Here is a 22410-nt window from a genome sequence, read left to right as displayed (position 1 = left end):
ATGGTTCTCCTGCATATAAATTTCAACAACCTAAGCCTTCAAGAAAGTTTAAAGGGGAAAAATACTGGAAACATTGCATCAGGAAGGCTAGTATTGAAAAATCCAGTTCTTGACTATTTTGAGCATTTTGAGGTTGCAAAGATCCTATTGTTGTATACCAAGGGGGGAAATGTGTGCTTACTATACTGAGTAACACATTGCATACACTTACAAAAACTAGCTTTGGTTGGTTTTGATGTTCATTTCATTTATCCCCTGCACAAAAATTTTACTGACATCTTTTTCACAAACCTGTTCCACACAAAGTTGTCATAATTATACACCCTTCCCCCCACCAATCAAGACTTTATAATATAAAGATCTCAGTGATTAGGCTGGCGTATCACCATAATACTTACAATCCAGACCACCTCTTCTCTGAGAACAGCTTTTCCAGCATTTGCTTCATTTCATTACAGAGTAAAAGATTTTGGCTTCAGAATAGATGACAGTTTTAAGACAGTTGGTTGTAAACATTTGACTCCAAACTGTCTCATCCACTTTAAAAAAAAGTCTCCAGTAAGCAAGGTGTAAATGAAAACTGCCACAGTTGGCAAATGTTTAAATTTGCCAAAAGTAAGCTGGAAGAAAGTTCTTTAAAGGTTATTATACTATTGTGAAAAGTAGTGGCTCCTAGTCACTGTTCTTTCTGCAATCTGTGAATTCCAGATCTTTAGACATGCAGCACTGCTGCTTTGACTGAGCAGCTTTGTGTTGCATGGGTAAAAACAATAAGATGACTCTTTAGTTACACAAAGAATAGCAAACTACTACACCATGAGCAACTTGAGTGTGATCATCCAGAGGGGAATTTTAAAGTCACCTAAGCATGAAGTGCTTCACTGAGACATGTAACTACAGTAGAGTCTCCCGTACAATGCGACAATGCATGGAATTCCCCGAAGCATGACTCTGCCTTTAACTTATACAGTAAAAAAAAGTTCTGTAGTCATTTTATAGTAGCTGTGAAGTGTAATCTGCAGGGAAGTGGAAAAACGTACACTTGTACGCACACAGAGCCCAAAAAGACGTGCTCTTCAATTCATGGATAGCATTGACTTTTTTCAGTGCTCAGCTTAAGAAAATTCACATCCTTCTAATATTGAAGAGACAAGACTGATTAAAAAACATAATAATTGTCCCCTTGTTACCCACACTTACCTATTAATAAAACTACCATTTATGTCTCTTCACTGAATAAAAATACATTGGTTGGTTTCCTAGTATTTTGATGTTGGGGTTGTTCATGGAAGTGTCTGAACAGTTGCACATTCTAACTTTTAAATATATCATCTAAACTATTTGTATGTGGGTTTGGTTAATATGATTTAAAGCAGCAGAACTACTTTACAAAACCATGCTACAAACTGAAAAGTTCACAGCTGCTACTCATTGTTAATATATCTCAAAATTCCGAAGAAGTGGAAGCGTTTAACTTGTAAGAATTCTATTTTTGAACCAACATTCAGTTTTTTACCTAGTTTATCTGATGGTGTCTCATAAATGCTTCAGAAATGGTTTTACCTCAGTGTTGCTGCATGCTCTTTTGCCTCTTTTTCTGAAAGACTCATAAGTCACATGCTCACATGGCAGTCTCTGCTTTCAGTAGTTTCTGGTCCTTGTTACAGACACTAAAGCAGTAATCCTCAAACTTTGTTTAGACTTAAGGCTTTCTTAAAATTCCTTTCTTGATTATGGGAAAGTAATAGAACAACTCTTCTGTTGTGATTAACTTGGGCCACAACAGGTCAGAATATTTTAATGCTATGGCTTCCTGTTTGAAATGTCAGTTTATTTTGTGACTTGTATAGGTGTTTGCATACCTATCAGTGCTAATATGGTTCAGCATGCTTAAGAGGATCTTGCCACATCCCAGAGTAGTGTGGTACCCGCTTTGAGAATCACTACCCTACAGTTTAAAAAACAAAACCCACTATAAATAAAAGTTGGTTTAAAATGTTTTATTAATAATGATATTTTATTGTTTTGAAGTCAGCAGTAGCATTCAGGGTTTTTCAAATTATTTCATATTCACATGAAAACATCTTGAAAATTAAACAGTGACAACTGGGACAGTGGGAGAAAAGAGTGGGTCAGTTAACCAAGCAGTCTAGGGAACAAGGATCAGAAACACAATAAGAAAAAGATTAGAACATGGATTGACAATCAAAATCACATTAGTATATCGTACTGCAGCAGAGTAAGTGTTAGAAATGTCTCTCTTCTTTGCATGAATGCTGCTTTGAGTTGGCTCAGAGTTGGACTACACTTCCTACAGTGCAGCAGCTGTACCTCGTGTTTCCTGCGTTTGCAGCATCTTGCCAGTCACATGATGAGTTATGCTCCTAAAGTCTCCACCCCTTAGAGGGAGGGAAGCATCTGTCCAATTGTTAAATGCCCACTTCACCCAACTCAGTAGTAGGTATTCTACCCTTCAGCTGATTATTTGTGTGGCATGGAAAGGACAACCTGGTATATTTCCAGTAGTGGTTTTGGAATACTTTTCTTCTTCCAGCCAGCCCTGAGGCTGGAAAAAAAACAAGGGAGTTTGCACTTTTTCTATGACTTAACAGTTTGAATTCAATAGTGGGGGAGGTGGGGGGGAGGTCAAATCCAAAAAAGGATTTAGTTAGACTTTAGGCCAGTTCTGTTTAAGCCCTATTGTGATCCAGAATAGCACCCAAGTACCTTGAAGGACCATATCTAGTAGGCATTTTCACAGCAAACCTAACACGTGAAAAGTTTGGGTCTCAGAATAATGTAACTGCCTCTGTTCTATTTTAAACACAAGTTGAAGGAGAGAAAAAAGTGGTGCTCAGTCCCAGCTCCCAGGATTGCCCTCTGTAAGGGAGTGTCTAAGAGTGTCTACTAAGGTAATGAGGGAGGCTCTCCCGTTCTGCCCTTGTCCCCCTCACCAGACTGTTTTCTTCTGCGTAGTGGCAAAGCTCTAACTACTAGACTATTATATAGGAGAGCAGCAGTGGCAAACACCATCACCATCCTTGTTTTAAAAGAGTGAGCTCCAGCCAGCTCTTTCAAGACTAGTTACAGGTAGGGCCCTGAGAAAATTGTGATTTTGTGGACTGCGCAGATACTGTAAAGTTAACCCCACACCATGATTTTTAAGGGTCACAGGACTGCCAGAAAAACTGGCAAAGTGCAGGCGTCCCTTTCCAGGCAAGCAGCGTTCCAGCCTGCAGATAACTGCTGGGGGCATGGCCAGGATGAAGTATATAGGTAGCGGGGAGGTACAAGGGGTTGGAGGACCAGGGCTTGGGGACTGGTGGAGTGGAGTGGGGTGGGGTTGGGAGGCAGTGTGTGCACCATGGATGGGGGAAGAAAATATTATTGGGGGGGGGGGGCTGAGTGAACACCAACACACGCCCACCCAGCAGGTTAAGTCTGTGTAGAGGGAAGGGGCAGGGAGGCAGATTGAGGCCCCCAGGGTGAGAGAGGGAGTGGTGGGATGGTCAGAATCCTGTTGCTCATTCAAGGGTGCAGGGGAGCTCCCGTCACTGCACGCACCCCAGGGGAGAGCTGGAGGGACATGTGTTCGCCTGGATTTGTGCGTGGGCTGGAGGTGGGCTGCCGCTATGGGCTAGACTTGGCTCTGCGCCCTGTTGTCTTGGGAGCTGCACGTGACACCATGTGCCTGCCACTGCCAGATTGCGCTGTGTTCCCCTGTCCGCCCAGAGGCAGCATGCACATGGCATCGCATGGCTTGCGAGGCAGCAGCAGCAGGGCATAGAGCCCAGTCGACAATGGCAGCCTGCCGGCAGCCTGCCTCCACCCTGCACACAAAACCAGGGGGTATGTTCCCCCCATACCTCCCCCAGGGTATGTGCTGCAGCTGCAGCAGCAGAAGCCCTCCCCCTCCACCACCCCCCTGCATGAGCTGCCCAGGCTCTAACTCCCATCACCCACCCTGGGGCCCCGTTCACCCTAGTCCCTGCCCCACTCCCTCCCTCACTGTGGGGGCCTCGATCTGGCTCCCCCTACACCCCTTCCCCTTCACAGACTTTCCTGCTGTGGTGGCCAGTGCTCTGCATGCCGCCAGGCTGTGATCCTAGCTGCACGCTGGCTGCGGATCCTGTCTGCATGCCCCTCCCATGCCTGGGCTGCCCCATGGCCCTCTGCGCTGCTACCACTGCCCCATGTTTGGGGGTGCTAAGCCCTATTAGTCCTGGCCTTCTGCTGTCTGTGGTGCCTGCTGCACATGCTGGGATAAAGTATCATTTTTACAGAATATTCATGGAACTACCAGGAACCATTTGCCAAGATCAATGGTTATTCCATGAATAATTATACTTTACCCGTGCACATGCCGCAAATTTTCTACAAGAAATCTGCAATCTTCTCAGAGCCCTAGTTATAGGTGCCTCTCCTCAGGAGAGGGTTCTGAAAAGCAGAAAATCGCAGACATGCCCCTGTGCTCAGCGTGTCCCATTGGCTGTTCTATGCAGCAGTATGTACATTTTTTAGACTGGCCTTTGGAAACGTCTAATTTTGCCCACACAGAGAACCTAGGTGGCTAGTACTAGATCCTGGAGTCCACTCAGGTAGTAGAATCCTAAAAGGGAAGTGTCTGAGAATTTTGCTGAATCTGGCCCTAGTATCCCCTTCCCCCAAATAGTCTACAACTTAACTTGCAGCCCAATAAAAGTACAAACCAGGTTGTCTTCACTAGGATTTACCATGCTAGCCAAGGTGAGTTACAGACACATCCTTCTTCCCCTACATAAAGATGCAGCCAAACAAGAGAGGGAAGAAGGTTTTGAAGGGGTTGAGGTCGATTCAAACATTTCCTAGGGGCTTAAATTCTTCCCCGATGCTTCTGCAGGGGCCAGTGACTCTGACACTAAGTTGAATTTGTATGGTTTTAAAGAAGAAAACGCAGATCCTCTCATTAATATTTCTCAGCAAAGCTGCCCCTAGATTTTTTTTCCCCTTGCAAGAAGAGGGAGAGTAACACACACATCGTATAAAAAAAATCTTCATGGGCCAAAGGGGAGAAGCAACAAAACCTTACTTTAACTTCTGTCCTCAGACATGTATCCCATAAAAATACTCCCCAACATGGTCAACGCAACACAAACATTTACAGTATTTTTAAGGTAAAATTAATAGCATAAGCATACAACAATGCTCTTTCAGTGAGAACTACTGAGCAAATTATCATGTCATTCACAGTTGCTACCACTGATACAATTCAATATTTTACCTACATGGATTGCTTTAACTTCCAACTATCTGTGTACAGCTTAAATGAAATGCAGGCACCTTTGGGATGGAGGTGTAAGCTGCTACTGGGCTACAGATGGTGAGAAGGAGAGAATATTTTCCTCAAAGACAAACCCTGACTCCTCCACATGTGAAGTGATTATACCCATGGAGATGGAATGCAAAGGAGACAGCACCTTGACTTGTAAAATTCTACCAAAAAAAAAAAAAAAAAGTCACTGTAGCTCTTGGGCCATGGAAGCTAACAAGGATAAATGATGGACAGCTGACTGACTAGTGTGACCTTAACAGACAGTTTGGGGACATCTCCATGGCTGAAGGGCACAACAGCAGACAGGATGAAAGCCGTGACTCTTGTCTTTCAATCACTGAGGTGACCTAGCTGAGGCAATTTGCTGGGTCTGTGTGGAAGATAGTGGGGACTAATATATTCCAGGCTAGCTGGGCCCAGGGTTTTTCCCCAGCCTTATTCACTGATTTGTAAGGGATGGTTTGAATAGGGATGATCCTACCTCAGGCAGGGAGTTGAACTAGATGACTTCTGGATGTCCTGTCCAGCCCTACTCTTCTACGAGTCTATACACAAATGTTACAACAGTTTATACTCCTTGAACTAATGGGGCAGGTCTAGACAAGCATGGTTGTGTGGTATGTGCACATACTGCACAGTTCAGTGTTCTCCATACCGCAAAGGCACGCTGCCCAAGTGTGCGCTGCACTGGGTTTTTTCCCCACAGGCTTTTTTTGACCCACAGCTATCTAGGGGTCAAGAAAAAACACGGGAAAACCCCAGAATGGAGCAACCCATGCTTGGCCAGTACGTGCTGCTGAAAAGCAAAGCTGGGCCTCCTGCAGCCACACACTGCTGTCAGCCAGGCTCCATGCAGCAGATCGTGGCTACATCCCCAGGAGGCCCCCAGTGCTGGCCCCAGAATCCCCTACCTCAACAAGGGCAACTTGTCACACACCAGATTGTGTGGCATGGGCAATCCCTAGGGACAAGCAGCGGCGCACCTTGCCTTGCTGCTGCTACTTGTCCCCAGGGAACCAAACATCCACACACATCTGGATGTGCCCATAGAATTTAGACAACCTTGTGTTCCAGGTAATCCAGGTATTCAGAATGGGATGCTTAGAAAGCAAAGTTATTACTTTCAGATAAAAACAGTACAAAAGCATTTAGGACTAAATTTTCAGGAAGCATATATAGAAAGTTTGCTGATTTCCACATGTTTACATCTTTAAAAAAATGCCTATTGAACTAAATATATCTGCTACTAAATAATAGAATTTTCCTCTGGTTCCATGCAGCCATCCACTTCCTAAGAGTACCATTCATAGATGCTAGGGTCAGAAGGGACCTCAACAGATTATTGAGTTCGACCTCCTGCCTGGGCAGGAAAGAGTACTGGGGTTAGATGACCCCAGCCAGATGCCTATCCAGCCTTCTCTTAAAGACCCCCAAGGTAGAGGAGTGTCACAGTACAGTCCCTAGGAGTGCCGTGACCTCCCCTAGCGCCCTTGCCTACCGTGCCAACCTGGGTCTTGAATGCACCCTCTCTCTCACCCGCCACGTCTTTGATCTTATTATTATTAATGGGAGGCTGCCTTCCTGCCCTCCTTGGCATGGGGCCGGTCTTGCTATACCAGGATTCCGTTCTATTCCCTGTGCTGGTCCTCTCGGGGCCCACTCGATATGCTCGCCCCCCTCTCCCAGGCCTGCTCAATATACGCGCCCGCCCCTGGGGCCTCTCTCAGACTGCGCCCTTTTGCCCTCCCTGGGCTTCTCAATGGGCTTACTCCCCTCTCGGGGCTCCTCAATTACAGGCAGTGGCCGACTCGGGCCTGCCTCCCGTACGTCCCACGGTCACCCGCACTCAGGCCTGTGCCTTGTGCTTCCCGCGGTCTCTATGCCTCAATGGGCTTGCTCCCCTCTCGGGGCTTCTCAATTACAGGCAGTGCCCGACTCAGGCCTGCCTCCCGTACGTCCCGCGGTCACCCGCACTCAGGCCTGTGCCTCGTGCTTCCCGCGGTCTCACGCACACTCGGGCCTTGTCTCCTGCGCTTCTCACAGTCCTGCCCTCACTGGGGCTTCACTCATGCTTCCCGCGCTCCCCTGCACTGGGGCCTTGCTCATGCTCCCCGCGCTCGCCCGTACTGGGGCCTTCTGTGCCCGACTCGGGCTTCCCAGAATTGGGGCTCAGGCGGCCTTAGCCTTACCTGGCCCCCAGACCCGCCTTCTCAGGCCTATGCCTCACTGGGGCTCTTCCCAATATCGCCCACCTGGGCTGGGGTCGGGACACCCCCACAACGCAGCGCCACCTGCAGCACTAGAAACCCCCCTTTCTGCTGGGGAGCTCCCTTGAGGCCTCCTCCACCCCTACAGTCTCGCCCGGTCCTTCGGTGCAATAATCACAACAACCAACCAAAACAGAAACACAAAGCCCCTAGGCCATAACACAAATCTTAGGCCAATCTGGCTATCCTTCTCTCATCCCTGTCAGGGTCCTCTCCACCCTGTATCCGCACGCTGGCGCACAACACCGCCGTGCTCGCTCTAGCAGAGCTCTTACTCCTTAGGCTGCCAGAGGGGAACTGGCTCTGGCCTCAGCCTTCTCTGTTATGAAGGCCAGGCCCTGTCCCCTGGCAGTCAGCTGACCCAATTAGTTGCTTTGGCAACTCACAGCTGTGCTGCCCTATTGAGTGGCAGCTAAGCCTATATCACTATTATCAGTAGCAGGCTTCTTAGTGCTCTGCTACACACCATTATCTAGTAGCAGGCACCCTGGTGCCCTGCTACAGGGAGAGAACCACCTCCCTTGGAAGCCCATTCCAAATTTTGGCCATCCTTACCATGAAGAAGTTTTTCTTGATGTCTAGCCTAAACCTACTCTCTGTCAATTTGTAACCACTGTTCCTTGTTACCCCAAGAGGTGAACAGAGCATCTCCGCTTTCTCACTGTGCCCCCCTAATGAATTTGTAGGCGGCCACAAGATCACTTCTCAGCCGTATGTTGTGGAGGCTGAAGAGATCCAGGTCCCTTAGTTTCTCCTCACAGGGCTTGTCCTGTAAGCCCATAACCAAACAAGTGGCCCTCCTCTGAACCCACTTGAGGCTAGCCACATCCTTCTTAAAGTACGGTGCCCAAAACTGGACGCAGTACTCCAACTGTGGTCTGACCAATGCCATGTAGAGGGGAAGTATCACCTCCTTGGTTCTATTCGTCATACATCTGTTAATGCATGATAAAGTGTGGCTAGGTTTGCTGATGATTTTGTCACACTGACGACTCATGTTCATCTTGGAGTCCACTATGGCTGCGAGGTCCCTTTCCGCTTCTGTGCTGCTGAGAGGGTCATTCCCCAGCCAGTAGGTGTGCTACATATTTTTATGCGCTAGGTGCAGCACTCTGCACTTGTCCTTGTTGAACTGCATCCTGTTGTGTACTGCCCACTTTTCCAACCGTCCAGGTCTGCCTACAATCGTTCCCTATTCTCCGGCGCATGCACTTCACCCCACAATTTAGTTTCATCTGCAAACTTGGACAGAGTACACTTCACACCCACATCCAAGTCACTGATGAAAACACTGAAGAATACAGGTCCAAGGGCGAAGCCCTGTGGGACCCCACTACCCACCTCCTTCTAGGTCAAGGCCCACCCATCTACTACCACTCTCTGGGTACGACCCCCAAGCCAATTTGCCACTCACCAGACCGTGTAAACATCTAAGCCACAACCTCTTAATTTATTTATGAGAATGGGATGAGATACTGTATCAAAGGCCTTCCTAAAATCCAGGAAAATGACATCTATCTCTACTCCTGCATCTAAGCGTTTTGTGACCTGGTCATAAAACAAAACCAGATTAGTCAGGCATGATCTACCTGCTACGAATCCATGCTGGTTGCCCTGCTGCATTATTTTTCCTGCTGGTCTCCCACAAATGATTCTCAATAATATTTTCAAAGACTTTTCAAAGGATGAAGGTGAGACTGACTGGCCTATGATTACTTGGATCCTCCTTCTTCCCCTTCTTGAAAATAGGGACCACGCTGGCCCTTTTCCAGTCCTCCAGAACCTGACCCGAGTGCCACAAGCCCTCAAACAGCCATGCCAGTGTCATTAAAGCTGAGAAGACTGTGGAGGCTTGGAGATTCCTCTGTGTTCAAACCTGCCTCCATTAGAATAATTGTAATGAAACATGTTCAAAACACTGACAGCTCCTCATTTTAATACTAGAACTGAATTTTGAGCAAGTCTAACATTCAAAGGAAATAAAGCACTCAGTCCGGATTAGCGATTACTTCCTTTTTGTCCCCCTTTCCTTATACTTGTTCTCGCGTCTGAAATAACATATAGGTGAAAAATAAGTGCATATATTCTGCTAAAACAGCAGAAAACTTAGTATCTAATTACCCAGAAGAAACCATTAGCATGTTACAATTCTACAACCCTGCTCAGCCACAGCAGTACATAAGCCAATCTCCAACTGCTTCTGAAGAACTACTCTACAGAGTTTACTATATTAATCTACTTCTAGGAGTCTATCATAGTCCATTATAGGGCACTTCCCTGGATACTTTCTGAAGCATTTGGCACTAATCACTGCTAGAGATACAGTACTGGACTGAATGGATTGCTGGTTTGACTTAGCATGGCAATTTTTATGTTCTTAATTTGCAAGGGTGACTGACAGACCTGATATGAACTGAATTTTGTAACCTAACAAGTAATTGAACCAACAGACTTAAAAAGAATGTAGATCAGTTTTTACAACTGTAGCTTATACACTGTCAGTAAGTTTAAAAGAAGAGTACTATTAATTATACTGTAGCCTATTCTGAATTAAAATGGCAGGTTTTTTATGTGAGACCTTGTTACAGTATTCTACTACAGGCAGTCCTCGACTTACAATGCTTCACACTTACAATGTTTATTAATAAACACCCTGTTTCAACTTTCTGATGTCAGTTTTGACTTTACAATGCTTGACCCGACGCCGCACCACACCAGCGAACAAGTTCGCTGCATCACCCAATTCCCTGGAAAACATCTGTCCAAACTTCCTTTAAGAAATCAGATGAAACTCCAGAAAAACCTGCAGCCAAAACTCCTGAGAAGACTCCAGCTAAGAACACTTCAAGATATCCAACCAAGAGCCCTTCAAAAGGTCCATCAAAATCACCTCAAAGAAGTCCTTCCAAAGCAATATGATTGCTATTTACAATATAAATACATTGATATAGCTATATTACTCATCTATAATTGACTGAGTACAAAATTCTGGGTTATTTTTGGTGAAAATATGATATCAGGCCTTGGTTCAGGAACCAATTCCCCATTTATAACATTGTTTCCTATGGAAAAAATTGGTTCCCAGTTGCAACATTTTGACTTAAGATACGGTTTTCAGGAACCAGTTGTGTCGTAAGTCCAAGGACTGCCTGTATTTTTTATTTCATTTATTATTTTCAATTTAAGGAAGTCTCAGTATGTGCCTATTCCATTCTCTGGAAGACCTCAGCACAAATTAATATTCACATTTTTATAGCCTAGCTCAGATTTAGGAAGACTGCCATTTTTTTTAATAAGGATTAAAATATGCATTGATTAATGAAGAGCAGATTAGCAAGGTTTTACTTAATTAATATTTTCTATAATTATTCAATTAATTATCAACTCATTCTATTACGGTCAGGCTGCAGCCAGAATGTAGATCTCTTCCCAAGCAGTTAAGTTCCCAAGGCTGAAGCCTGTTCCCACTGAAGTCAGTAGTAAAATTCCAATAAAGCAGAATCAACCCTCAAGAGCTGACAGAGGTTCACAATGCTAATGCTTTACTTGATGTTGGTTTACCTTCTTGTATGGGGCCAGATTCACTACCAATGAAAAAGACTTCTTTTGTATAGACCTTGGGTCACATCCATACACTTGCTCAACCAGTCGCTACTTTGAACAATTATTTGGCATGAAGAACTTTGCCAAATTAGAAGGAAGAATAATAAGATAAGTGCAAGGTTTTGTATACATTTAATACTGCATAAATAATTTCCTTTTACATACTGTATCTTCACGAATGGTTTTAATGCAGGTTCTCCTATGTGAATGTATCCAGTTCTAGCAAGTTAGATGAGGCAGACACTCATGGTAGGTATTACTTTGCTGATTTGCTGGGCCCATGCCAAGTTCCTGTAAGAGGTAAATGCCTTTCAAATGCTATATGTGTTATCCTTCATAGGTCACAGACTTGCCCAGACCTTTTGACAGGTGTCTTCTGATAGATAATCAGGGCTTTAATGCTTTGGACCGTGAAAGTACAGAAACCTACCTTAGAAAAAATAGGTAAGTCAATGATACGGTATTTGCATCAAATGGGGGGACAGCGTTAAGAAACTCTGCTTAAAAATAAAACACAAAGCCCTTGGGCTAAAGTTTTGTCTGGTACAGGTGGCTTCCCAACCTCTGTGCACAACTTAAGGCCTCACAGTGAATGTCAGCCCTTGCTCTTGCATCCTGATCCAAGGCAAAGTTAACAGATGTTTTCTAAGCCTGGAAAACTTGAACAATGGCCATTGTACAGAGATATGAAATCCATCCCACAAAATCTGCACCAGGACAAAGGCTGTAGTACAACTTCACCCCCTCCAGCTTCTGAGCTTAAGTAACAGCTGCAACTTTTCATGATGCTTGTATGGTATGTCAGGAAACAGAATATCTATGCTGCAGCTGCAGCACACTCAACTCTCATCCAGCACAATCCACCCACACACTCCTGAAGACTTACTCCAAATTGCTCTGGGATTATCCCTAGAGGGCTGCTCTCAGGCATGCCAGAGAGTAAAGTCTGGACAGCAGCTGCAGAGGGATGCCCCAGAGTTTCCCAAAAGTGTATGTCTGGTTTTGGAGCATGTGAATAGGGTGTGCTTGGGGCATATCAGCTGGAGCATGCTGGTGCCAGACTCTAACATCACCTGAGTCTGTGCAAATGGGAGCACAATAGACTTTTCTTGTTATCCCATGTCGACACTAGATAGGACCAACATGATTTTGCCTTCTCTAAAACAGAGCCCTGCTGTCCAAATCCCAATACAGGTGTGCTGGCCTTCCATATTCTACTAACTTTACTCTTCTCTGGAGTTTTTCAGCGAAAGCAATCTATCAGATAGGTGGCATTTCTTAGTTACTCAAAACAGAAACCACACCTACTTCGCTGGAGGTGACATTTCAGTAGACAAGAACTTAAAAAACCTGCTCAAGGGTATAAATGGGCAATATCCTCTGAAATTTTTTGTAATGTCTTCCTACCTACTGGGATTAATTCCAATTGCTAGTAAGACCGTAATAGTTTAAAACCAAAATCTCTTTGTTGCGTAACCTCTGCACTGTTTGCTACAATTTCCATTAATAAGAGTAAATATTTTTTTTCTGGGAGAAAAAAAAAAAAATCACAAAGAATATTTGTTATGAACAATACGCTCATTTGGTGTACAGCTGACCAATACATGGGCTGCATTTATAAATATATACATGTATTTGTATACAGCTCAAAAATGGGAAAAAATATTAATTATTTTTAAAACAATAGAACAGAAATGTGGATTAGTGTGTCTAAGGTAGCTCTAAATAATTGCATTTCAGGCAGGATCCCAGCACAGAACAAAATGTTTGGTTCTAGAGATATTTGCCAAGTTACAGGTCATGTTCTTTGTTCAGAGTCAGCTTTTGTAGTACTAGACCTCTTTCTCTCTCTTACAGATCAAGTGCTACCTTTGTGGCATTTACAAGGTGGGAAGCAACCCAAACTGACAAAGGCACACTTGAGGCTGACCAACTGTGCCATTTGTTTTGGGATGCTGCACCACTAACTCATGATTGAGGGGGATTAGTATCTGGACAAAGGGTGAGTTATGTACCTATTTGTTTCATACTTAAGTGAACCTGCTCATAAGGACAAATGCTTAGACTGTAAGCTATTTAGGGCAGGATTTGTCTTTTTGTTAGGGATTTGTTAGTGCTTGGCAAATCAGCACCTTAGCCCCTGGTTAGAACTTTTAAGCACTACTACAACACAAAATATGTAAATAAATAAATGCCAATATCTAAGGGGTTATTTTTGCAGAACAAAAAGTCCATGCATTAATCAAGGGATTATTTTTGAGAAACAGAAATCATAATTTTTTCAGCAATATTAATATAGGACATTGTGCTTAAACCCCCCCCAAAACCATTGTTATCTGCTTAAGGACAACAGTAAAAAAATGCCGTATTACTCATGCAATCAGCTGAAAACAGTGCCATAAAAAAAATGTGCAATATTTGATCTCAATTTAGCTTTACAAAAGACCTAATCAGTCACTTAGGATCTCTCAGTCAGTGCAAGTTTAAAACTGTTCTTACATTAGCCTCTATTTTTCTATCCAGCCGTGTTTCACTTTGGAAGACTGGTTCATAGTCCATAAGCAAAGTAGTTCTATTATTCACCTTAAACTTTTGTCTCATTATACTTGGAAGCCCTTAAGACAAGCCTAAATAATTTTTCTCTTTCCTTAATGGTTAAATCCTGCAAAGACAAGACTAAGTACAAGTCTGGGTACATGCAATTTTTCCAGATAAGATCTACTCTATATTTAGGAGTTCTTTCCCCACCCATGAGAATTCTGTGGATTTCTAAAGAGCTTTTCATCAAATTACAAAAAAAAAGCATTTGAGGGCTTTGAAATTAAGAATGTTCATGCTGAAGAATGCTGGACCTGTGTAACTGAGGTCACAGTATCTGTTTGAAGAACCCATGGGTCACTCCCCGTTACGGTCAATTGAGAATATCTGTGTCTTACCTTCACAACTTTAGAGGGGGAACTGAACCAGAATTGCACTACCTGGCCATGTCCAGACGAACAGGGGTGTGCACTTTCAGCAGCACAAATTTGTGCCACTACTTTGTGTCACAGTGCATGCCTCAGGAATTGTGCTTTGCTACCAGACAAACTGTCCTGCCTTGGACAAATCACCCTTGCCCAGCTCCTCCCAGCTCTTCAGCCAGGAAGAGCAGAAGGCTGAGGCCAGCACCTTAGCAATATTAGCTGGTGCCCTGGTGGCATGCTGGAGCAGCAGGGGCACAACTCGGGCAGCATGAAGGCCTGGCTGGCAGCCAGAGTATTGCTCTGGAGGGCCAGGCCTCCATTTGTGCTAGCGCACATTTTTGTGTGTGTGTGTACTGTATCGCTTTTTTTTCTGGCTTTGCAGGGGGGGGGGGGGGAGTTGCTACCAGGAAATCCTGGTAGCAAATTTTGCCACTACACTGTAAATTTGCAGTGCAATGTACATTTTAATGGCACTACAAAAATTGTTATTTGGACGCAGCCACTAGGTGCAAACACCCTCAAGGTCTGTAGTCCAGCTATACAGTACCACCAATGGCGCACAATCAGACTCTTATTCTGCAGACACTAGTTGCTGCAGAACAGAAAGGAAGATTTTTTTTGCTATCCTACAGAGATACCCAGTGTACAGGACAAATTTTGGGCTGTGCAGTGGGTTTATGGATTTGACACAGAAATCATGACAGCCAGATCGACTCCTGTTCTCAATGAGGAAATGTGCAGGGGTGGAGGAAGAGAGAGATCTTCAAAGATGACAAGCTTGAGAAAGCAATTCTTCATTTTTCACTTTATGCTGGGACACTTCTAAGTATTTTCTCCTTTGGACTTGACTTCTATTCTTTTTTCTGCTAAATAAAATTCTGGTACCTGTTGTCCAGCACTGCTGTCAAATGGCCATAACCATTCTCCTGCAAAATTGCACAGTACAATCTAGCTTGCCTTACCCATACAAATACTCCAATTTACTTTGCATGATTAAGGCAAACAGAGTTTGTCCTTTACAATTTACTATTGTATTGCAATAAAAAGTGATTTAGTTATAGTAATGACTCATTTACACTTCTTAAAAATTACTGAAAAATGAACAGAGTTTAAAGGATTAAAAATTAATACAATAAGATGAATGGTCTTTTGTTAAAATACATTCTCCTGCTACTGGCTTACTTCACTGATTTACACTTCTCAGCAACAGACTGAGAGATTATAGCTCTCTCTATTACCAACATCTAGTCAATTTTTCCTCATTATTTTATCCCTCTTAGAAGATGCATTAATTTTTGGCATAAACTACTCAATACCACCCCTTTCAACTTTTGCGAAGTTGATTGAGAAATATATTTTGCTGTTTCCGATTTCTTTTTTTTTCTTTGCCATTAAAAACGTCATGAGCCTTGTAATCACCTTATAGCAAAGAGGGTTTTTTTTGTGCAGATATACTATTGTATAATTGCACATCCAACCTACATCCTGCATAGCTTCAGGCCCGTGAGTTGATTACCTTACTGAAGGTAATACTTGCAAAGTTAAGTGAATGAGCCCAACACATGGAAAAGGATTGCATATTATTTCTGTTCAAGGTATCTCAGCTACTTTACTAGGCAATTCTATAATGTAGTATATCATCTGTAACCCAAATTGAGGAACACAAACAATTAGCACTGTTGTATCTACCCCCTGGACCTGTGAGGTCTTCTAGTTATGTCAGTTACCTTTCCCCGTGTAAAGCACTAAAAACGTCACCTTATATCAGACCAATCTCTGCTTACAGTGCAACAGTAACAACCATTACTGTGTGAACTTTACATACACTAGAAATTAGCCTGGAAAAGAGAAGAGAAGAGTTTGAAGAGATCAGACTAACCTGTACACCTCACAACAGACAAGTATAGTGAAAATTAGCCATTCCCTTGCTTTTACCCATCAACACAACACTAGAACAAGAGGTCACTTGGTGAATCTAAATTCTGTACTCAGGCAAATTCCAGTTGATTTGATGGAAATGTTTTATTTATATGTTATGTTTTTGTGTATTTGTAGCACATACATATTCTATACAATAATAGCTGTAATTATGTATATCATAAAAAGGAGCTATCCCAAGTTCATGCTTCAGAACATAAAATCATCAGTGAATAGGTCACAAACAATCTTCCACCCTCCCCATCACCATGTACAATTTTGCTCAAATTATATTTGATTTTATTAAAACTTCCATTCAGTTAGTTATTATATTCCAGTATATTGTTCTGGCAGTGGAATAAGCACCTTCTTTATACTCATTCCATCCATTCTATCAGGATGCAGTTCTGTAGCCTAGGCTAATATGCTAACGACTATTTAAAAAAATAGGATCATAGGAAAGCAGGGGAAGTGACCTCATGAAGTCATCTAATCCAGCCTCCAGCTCAAGGTCCCAGCTAGATCAACTCTTAACCCCTGACATGACCATTTCAGCCAAGTGTTTGCCCATCTGCTTTTGAAAGCTTCCATGGATGAAAATTCCCAAATTTATTTTTGGTAGCCTCTTCCAATGCTTGACCTCCCTCATAATCAGAAAGTTCTTCCTAATTGCCAACCTCAATTTCCCCTACTTGAGGATGAGCTTGAGCTCACTGCTCCTAGTCCTGTCCCCAATGGCCATGGAGCAAAGCTCATCCTCCCTACTCTCTATAACTGTCTTTCAGGTACTTGAAGACTTCTCCAAACTAAATACCCCTCACCCTTTCTGCCTTTCTTCATAAGTCTTGCTTTCCCAATCATTTTGGCTGTTCTGTGCTTGACTCTTTCCAACCTGTCCACATCCTTTTTGAAGTCTGGGGCTCAAAACTAGACAGTTAGTTATCAAATCCCTCCTCAGTCGTCCTTTTTTGCTAAAGCAAAAATATTTTTCATACTAAAAAGGTGAGCTGTTTATTATGTTTTACCTCTAAAGCTCATTTACTCAAATGGAAAACCCACTGCATACATACACACAGGGCACCTATACATAAGTGTGGTGGAGGCCACTCCAAATAATCAAGTCTGCTGGAGCTTGGCAATTGCCATGCTCCAGCAACCTCTTGCATGTCGTGTATCAGTATCCCAGTGATTACAAATGCAGGTGGGGGCACTTGAACTAAAGTTAATTTTAGTTCAAGTGCCGCTGCCACCATTTTTAAGTGCAGGGATGCTGATACAGGAGACAGTGGTGCTTTAATTAGAGCGGCTCTTGGATGTACTCTAATTAAAGTGCCTCCCCCCTCATCCTTCACTCCCAGAGCTCTGTAAAAGCACCCACAAAGACTAGACTCTACACACTGTACTAGCTCAAAAGACAACTGACCTGTAAGGTCAGCTGTCAAAAAGCTTTAAAAAAAATGGAAATACTGTACCCCATATTTTGAACCATTTTAATATACCAAGGAATCGAAAAACTCCTCATATATTCCAGTGTTCATTAAAAAGACAGTATGTCATTGCCAGCTAATTCCAGTTTGATATTACTTTAGTCAGAGTCATTTTATATCACATCAATAATTTTTACAAAACAATGTTTTTCCAAGTTCTCTACTATACATCTCCTTAGTTTCTAATTACTTTTCCTCCCTGCAGATATAGCTGAAGGATGTCTTGGCAGTTGTTCATCCTTGTATATGTGATTCTACTGAACCTTACTGCACAAAATATTATCATAGGTCTGGCTCAGTTGACTGATGAATGTTTTCACCTATAGATACAAGGTAGCAGCTCAGATTATTTTGACAGCATTTCACATGTGCTGCAGAGTTTAATCAAAGCACCTTCATGGTGAAAAAAAAATCTATATTAGAAGCATTTTGAAAGATATTGTAGTATCAATTATTAGTGTTGCTCAACTCTGCAAAATAGTGGTGAGGGATTCATACACAGCATGAACAAATGACCTCAAATCAAAACAATACCTGGAAAAGGATCAAAACAGATTTTAAAACACTTTGAAAAACATGAAAAGAAAACTCTGAAAACTCTGCCTGAAAATGTGTATCCATACCATTTATTTTTCACATCCCATCCTTCCAGGCACGCAATTCCAGACCTGCGACAGCGCAGCATCATTTTCCAGATATTTTGGAGATTTCCCTTCCTTGCATCAACCCCCTCCCCCGACCTAGTTCTCTCAACTCTGAAAAAAAATAAAAAGCAGCATCTGTACCGTCCTACCTGTCCATGACTTGCTTCATTTACACTGCCAGGAGAAAGAGAGGAGACGTGATGATTGCAGTTCTGCCAAACTATCCCACAGCAACCTCAGACCTCCTGTGGTTGGATGGGAGCTCCCCTCCAGCACCAATTCCTTCCTACCCCAAACTTGTTTTGAAAACGGTCACCCAGATTGGGGGGTGGTGACAAACTTTGTGAACTACAAGAACAAAAAATATATAATAATAACAACCTCACCATTCAAAATAAATTGCAGGAGAGAGGGAAGAAAAAACAAACAAACAACCTTACTTACATAAATCTTCCCCCCCCGCTTTTTTTTTTTGTCTCCCCCCCCACCTCTGAAGGATGCTCTGGACTGCTTTTTGTCAAGGAAAACCCGTCCTAAACCACAGGCAGCTGCATTTTTATTTCCAATCAACAGGTTTCAAGCCTGGCTACTGAGGTAGCTGCTGCTGCTGCTCCTGTGTTGGGTTTTTTTTTAATTGACACTTTATAAAAACCTTCTGAACTTCCCCCTCCATCCCCGTCCCCCCTCCCGCCCTCTCTCCCTCTCCACTACCTCCAAGATGGTAGGAAAGTTGTTGTTTCGCGGGGCAGAGGAGCCGCTCTCTGCTGTTATGTCCTCTCAGTGCCTGTAGTGGTGCTGTAGGAGGCTGCGGGCTCTCTTCTTGAGCGGCCCCGGCAGCCCTGCCTTCTTCGCCGGAGCCTGTATTCAGGGATTCCCCTCCGTAATCACCTCCCCGCGCCGCACTTTGTAGTTTGAAAATAATAAAGGAGCCCCCCAAAGCCGCCTCCCTGCCGCCCGCGGGATCTCCTCAGAGCCAGGGGGGCAGCAGCGCCTCAGCGCAGCACAGCGCCCGAGCCCTTTCCCCGTCCCTCCGCCGGGGAGGGCACTCCGAGCTGTCAGCCCAACAGAGGGAACGGGGGGAGACGAGAGGAGGAGGAGGAAAAAAAAAGCAGCTGGGAAGGTAAGGCAGGCCCGGCCTGCAGCCCCGGGCTCGCGTAGCGCAGCAGGCGGCGCGCGGGGCGCAGGGCGGGCGGGTGGCCGGCCTACGCGAGCCCGGGGATCGGCCGGGGCGCTCCAGGCCGCGGCGGGGTGAGGGGCGCCGGGGGCGGCCGCGCGGCCGGGGGCGGCCCGGGGGGGCGCGGCGGCCCCGGGGGAGCGGCTGAGGGCGGAGGCGGGTAGGCCGCAGGCCGGCGCGGCCTAGCAGCTCCCCGCCCCCGCGGGCCCCCGGCCGGCCCCGGCCCCCCGCCACGCAACGCGGCCCGTAGGCCTAGCGTTTGGGGGCGCCGCGGACCCCGGCGCCGGCATCGGCGGTGGGAGGCTCCCCTCGTGGGGCGGCCGGACCGGGTGGGGGCGGCCGGGGGCCGTGGCGGGCCGGGGGGCGGCGGGTTCCCCCCCCGCGCTGCGCGGCCTCGGCCTGGGTGGGGGGGGCGGGTCCGGTCGGCCGGGGCAGGCTCCGCGCTCGCCCGCGGGCTCGGGGCCCCTTCCCGCCTCGCGGCCTGGGCCTGGGCCGGGGCCCGGCAGCGCTTCCCCTCGGCGCGGGAGGGGGCCATGTAGCGCTTCGCCCCCCCAGGGTATCCCGCTCCCGGGTGTGGGGATTTGGGCTTGGGCTTGGGCTTGTCTCGTTTTAGCCACAACCGAGCGGGTGGGCAGGGCAGCTTTGTGGCCCCAACCTGTCCCGTCCCTCGAGGGCGGCAGCCCCCCCCGCAGCCGGGGCTGCTCTCAGCGCTTCCCTTTTGCAGGGTCGCTGTGCCTTCCCTGCCAACTTCGTGACTTGTGGAGAGCCTCCCAGGTGCTGTCATTGATCGCTGGCGGGCTGACACGTGCTGCGTGTCTGGAGCTGACCCCAGAGCTGTGAGCGGGGTGGGTATGGGGGCCAGGCATCTTATGTGGGACATACTTGCCCTCTCTCCTGCTCAGTGCTACGGCTAAGTTGGCAGTGTTTCCAGGATTAGGTCCTTGGTTGGTGCCTTTAAATAAAAAGGAAGAGGAAAGAGGTTTCTACAGAGCCCCTTTAATCAGCAACAGACCCAGGTTACTGTCCAACTTGGACCCTGACCTTGTGGTCTGATCCTGACGACAGGCCCACAGACCGTGACGTCTGACTGGTCGGCCTCTGTGGAGTCAGTGCGGCTGTGTGAGGGAGCAGGTGTCTGCCCCCAGGATCAGGGCCTCAGACAGCAGGTTTCCAAGTGATTTGTGATGGCAAGTTATCTGGTTAAGGTGCATCTAATTCCTAGGTAGGACCTCATTTTTAAAATGCTAGTGCCCAAAATGAAAATGAAAGGATATTTTCCCAGGAGGAAGTGTGCTGGTCATAATTGTGAAGAGGGTCCACTGTCAAACTGATACATCTGCTGCAGCATAGGTGACTTGGCTCTGTGTAGGTGAAGCAATTATAGATACTACTCACTTGTACAAATGCACTTTAAAAATATTTCAGCTTAATGATGAAGCATTTTTAGAAGCAACAGCATGCTTGACTTAGAGACTGATCGTTCCATTTTCTGCTTTCAAAATACCTAGTTACAGTTAGTTCTGATTTTGTTACTTAGCAACACATGATAAATTTGTATTTTTCCCCATTATGGGTGCTTCCTGACAGTTGATATGTCATTTGTTTTAATTTGCAGTGTTGTAAATTTAGGGCATCATGTCGTACCTGGGGCTCAGATATCTTGTGTTTGAGCAGTAGCATTTAATGATGAGACTTTGCTGGCCAAACATTACAGATTGGCATTCAAACTTCAAAGCACTCTTAAGCTGTGCGAAGTTGGCAATGGAAGGCCGATGGGGTAGCTGTGACTTTTTGTCAGAGCTTTGAACTGAAACGCCCTTCAAGTGATTTCTCTTTACTCAAAATTTATATTGATTCTATTTTGTCTTGGGAGGGGAAAAATGTAGAAATTAACTTCATTAAGAAAACAGCCAATAGTGTCTCCAGCATTATACATTTTTGGTGTTTCACCGTTGTCATGGCAAACAAAAAAATTGTGTTCTGATCCTACAAAAATTTATGCAAATACTTACCTTTGCATATTGTGTGGCATATCCTTATTTGCTACAAATTGCTGTAACTCCATAATGAAGCTATGAGTGTACAGCCATTCAGATTCTGTTCTGAGTAGCCTCATTCACTTATTTCTTACTGATTTTTTTAGTCTATCGGCTTCTTGCAACATGTAAAGATAAGCACAAATTTATGTCTTTGCATCATTAGGACTAAAAGCATATACTTACTGTTAAATGTTTTATGCCTGTTTAAATTTTAATTATTTGAAAATAAGCATTATTATTGTTCATAATCTTATCGCCACCTCCATACTGTGGTCGTTTTAGAAAAACATGCAGCAATGAATCTAAAAGTGGCTAACATTTTCAAATTGAATAGGTTCAAGGCCTAAAAGAAGCCTTTCAAGAGAGCATGTTCTGGTTTTCAGAGATTTTTCAGTCTATCTTTAGCCTCAGTTTTCTCACTGTATTCTAGTTTTGCTATTTATAGTCTATCGCTAGGATAACTTTTATTTACTTATTTTGGAAATAAAAGATTACACTTAATGCTGCTTCTGAGGCCCTTTATCCTGCAACCTGATTGCACTGGTAGACCAGTCCCATTGAAATCAGCGAGATTGCTGCAGGCATGAGAGTCTGCCTTTGAGGCTCTGATTGTAGGATGAGGGCCTTAACATTTATTTTAAATACTGAAGCTGGTATTAATACTGCTTCAGAAGACATACATGTCTTGAAGTCTAATACACATGAGCAGTCCTAACGTAGGTGAATAATCTCATCAAAGTCAAGGGGAATACTCCCATCAATAAAGTTTGAAATATCAGAGCTTCTTCTTGTGCACAGCTGTAAGTGATCACTGGTATTTAATTTTGGGTACCTTTGTACTGTTTGTCAGATAACAGGAGCTGTTAGAATTAAAATTCATACTTCTGTGCATTTCCCAAAGGAGAATATATAGAAGAATCTATTCAGTTTTTGATCAAAAACATGTATGTTAAGTAGATCTCTGATTTTGCTTCTTAAACCCCATTGTAATGTAAGCACATTATC

General features: G+C 44.6%; 1 protein-coding gene and 1 long non-coding RNA gene across 4 annotated transcripts in view; one reads left to right on the top strand and one right to left on the bottom strand.

Moving 5' to 3' along the window:
* Positions 1–135: 135 nt before the first annotated feature.
* On the bottom strand, positions 136–21799 carry LOC149867133 (uncharacterized). 2 transcript variants are annotated; one of them, XR_016441989.1, is made up of 3 exons: positions 20249–21799; positions 18904–19050; positions 136–18540 (listed from the first exon to the last, which is right to left on the bottom strand). It is a non-coding gene; the product is annotated as an uncharacterized LOC149867133 (long non-coding RNA). The 2 variants fall into 2 exon arrangements; XR_016441988.1 differs by lacking the exon at positions 20249–21799 and having other exon boundaries at positions 136–17868; positions 18342–18540; positions 18904–19043.
* The window catches only part of INO80D (INO80 complex subunit D), a 58140-nt gene continuing 54909 nt past the window's right edge, over positions 19180–22410 (top strand). Inside the window, exon 1 of one of the 2 annotated variants that reach the window (XM_090044817.1) lies at positions 19180–19312. The gene's annotated coding sequence lies outside the window, so the exon portion shown is untranslated. Of the gene's footprint in view, positions 19313–19346; positions 20212–22410 lie in introns of those variants that run through there. The other variant, XM_090044818.1, reaches the window with a different exon arrangement.

Source organism: Crocodylus siamensis, chromosome 4, assembly GCF_052110815.1.
Source record: "Crocodylus siamensis isolate JL-2025a chromosome 4, ASM5211081v1, whole genome shotgun sequence".
In the NCBI taxonomy this organism is placed as follows: Eukaryota; Metazoa; Chordata; order Crocodylia; family Crocodylidae; genus Crocodylus; species Crocodylus siamensis.
This window is presented reverse-complemented; position numbering and strand designations above follow the sequence as displayed.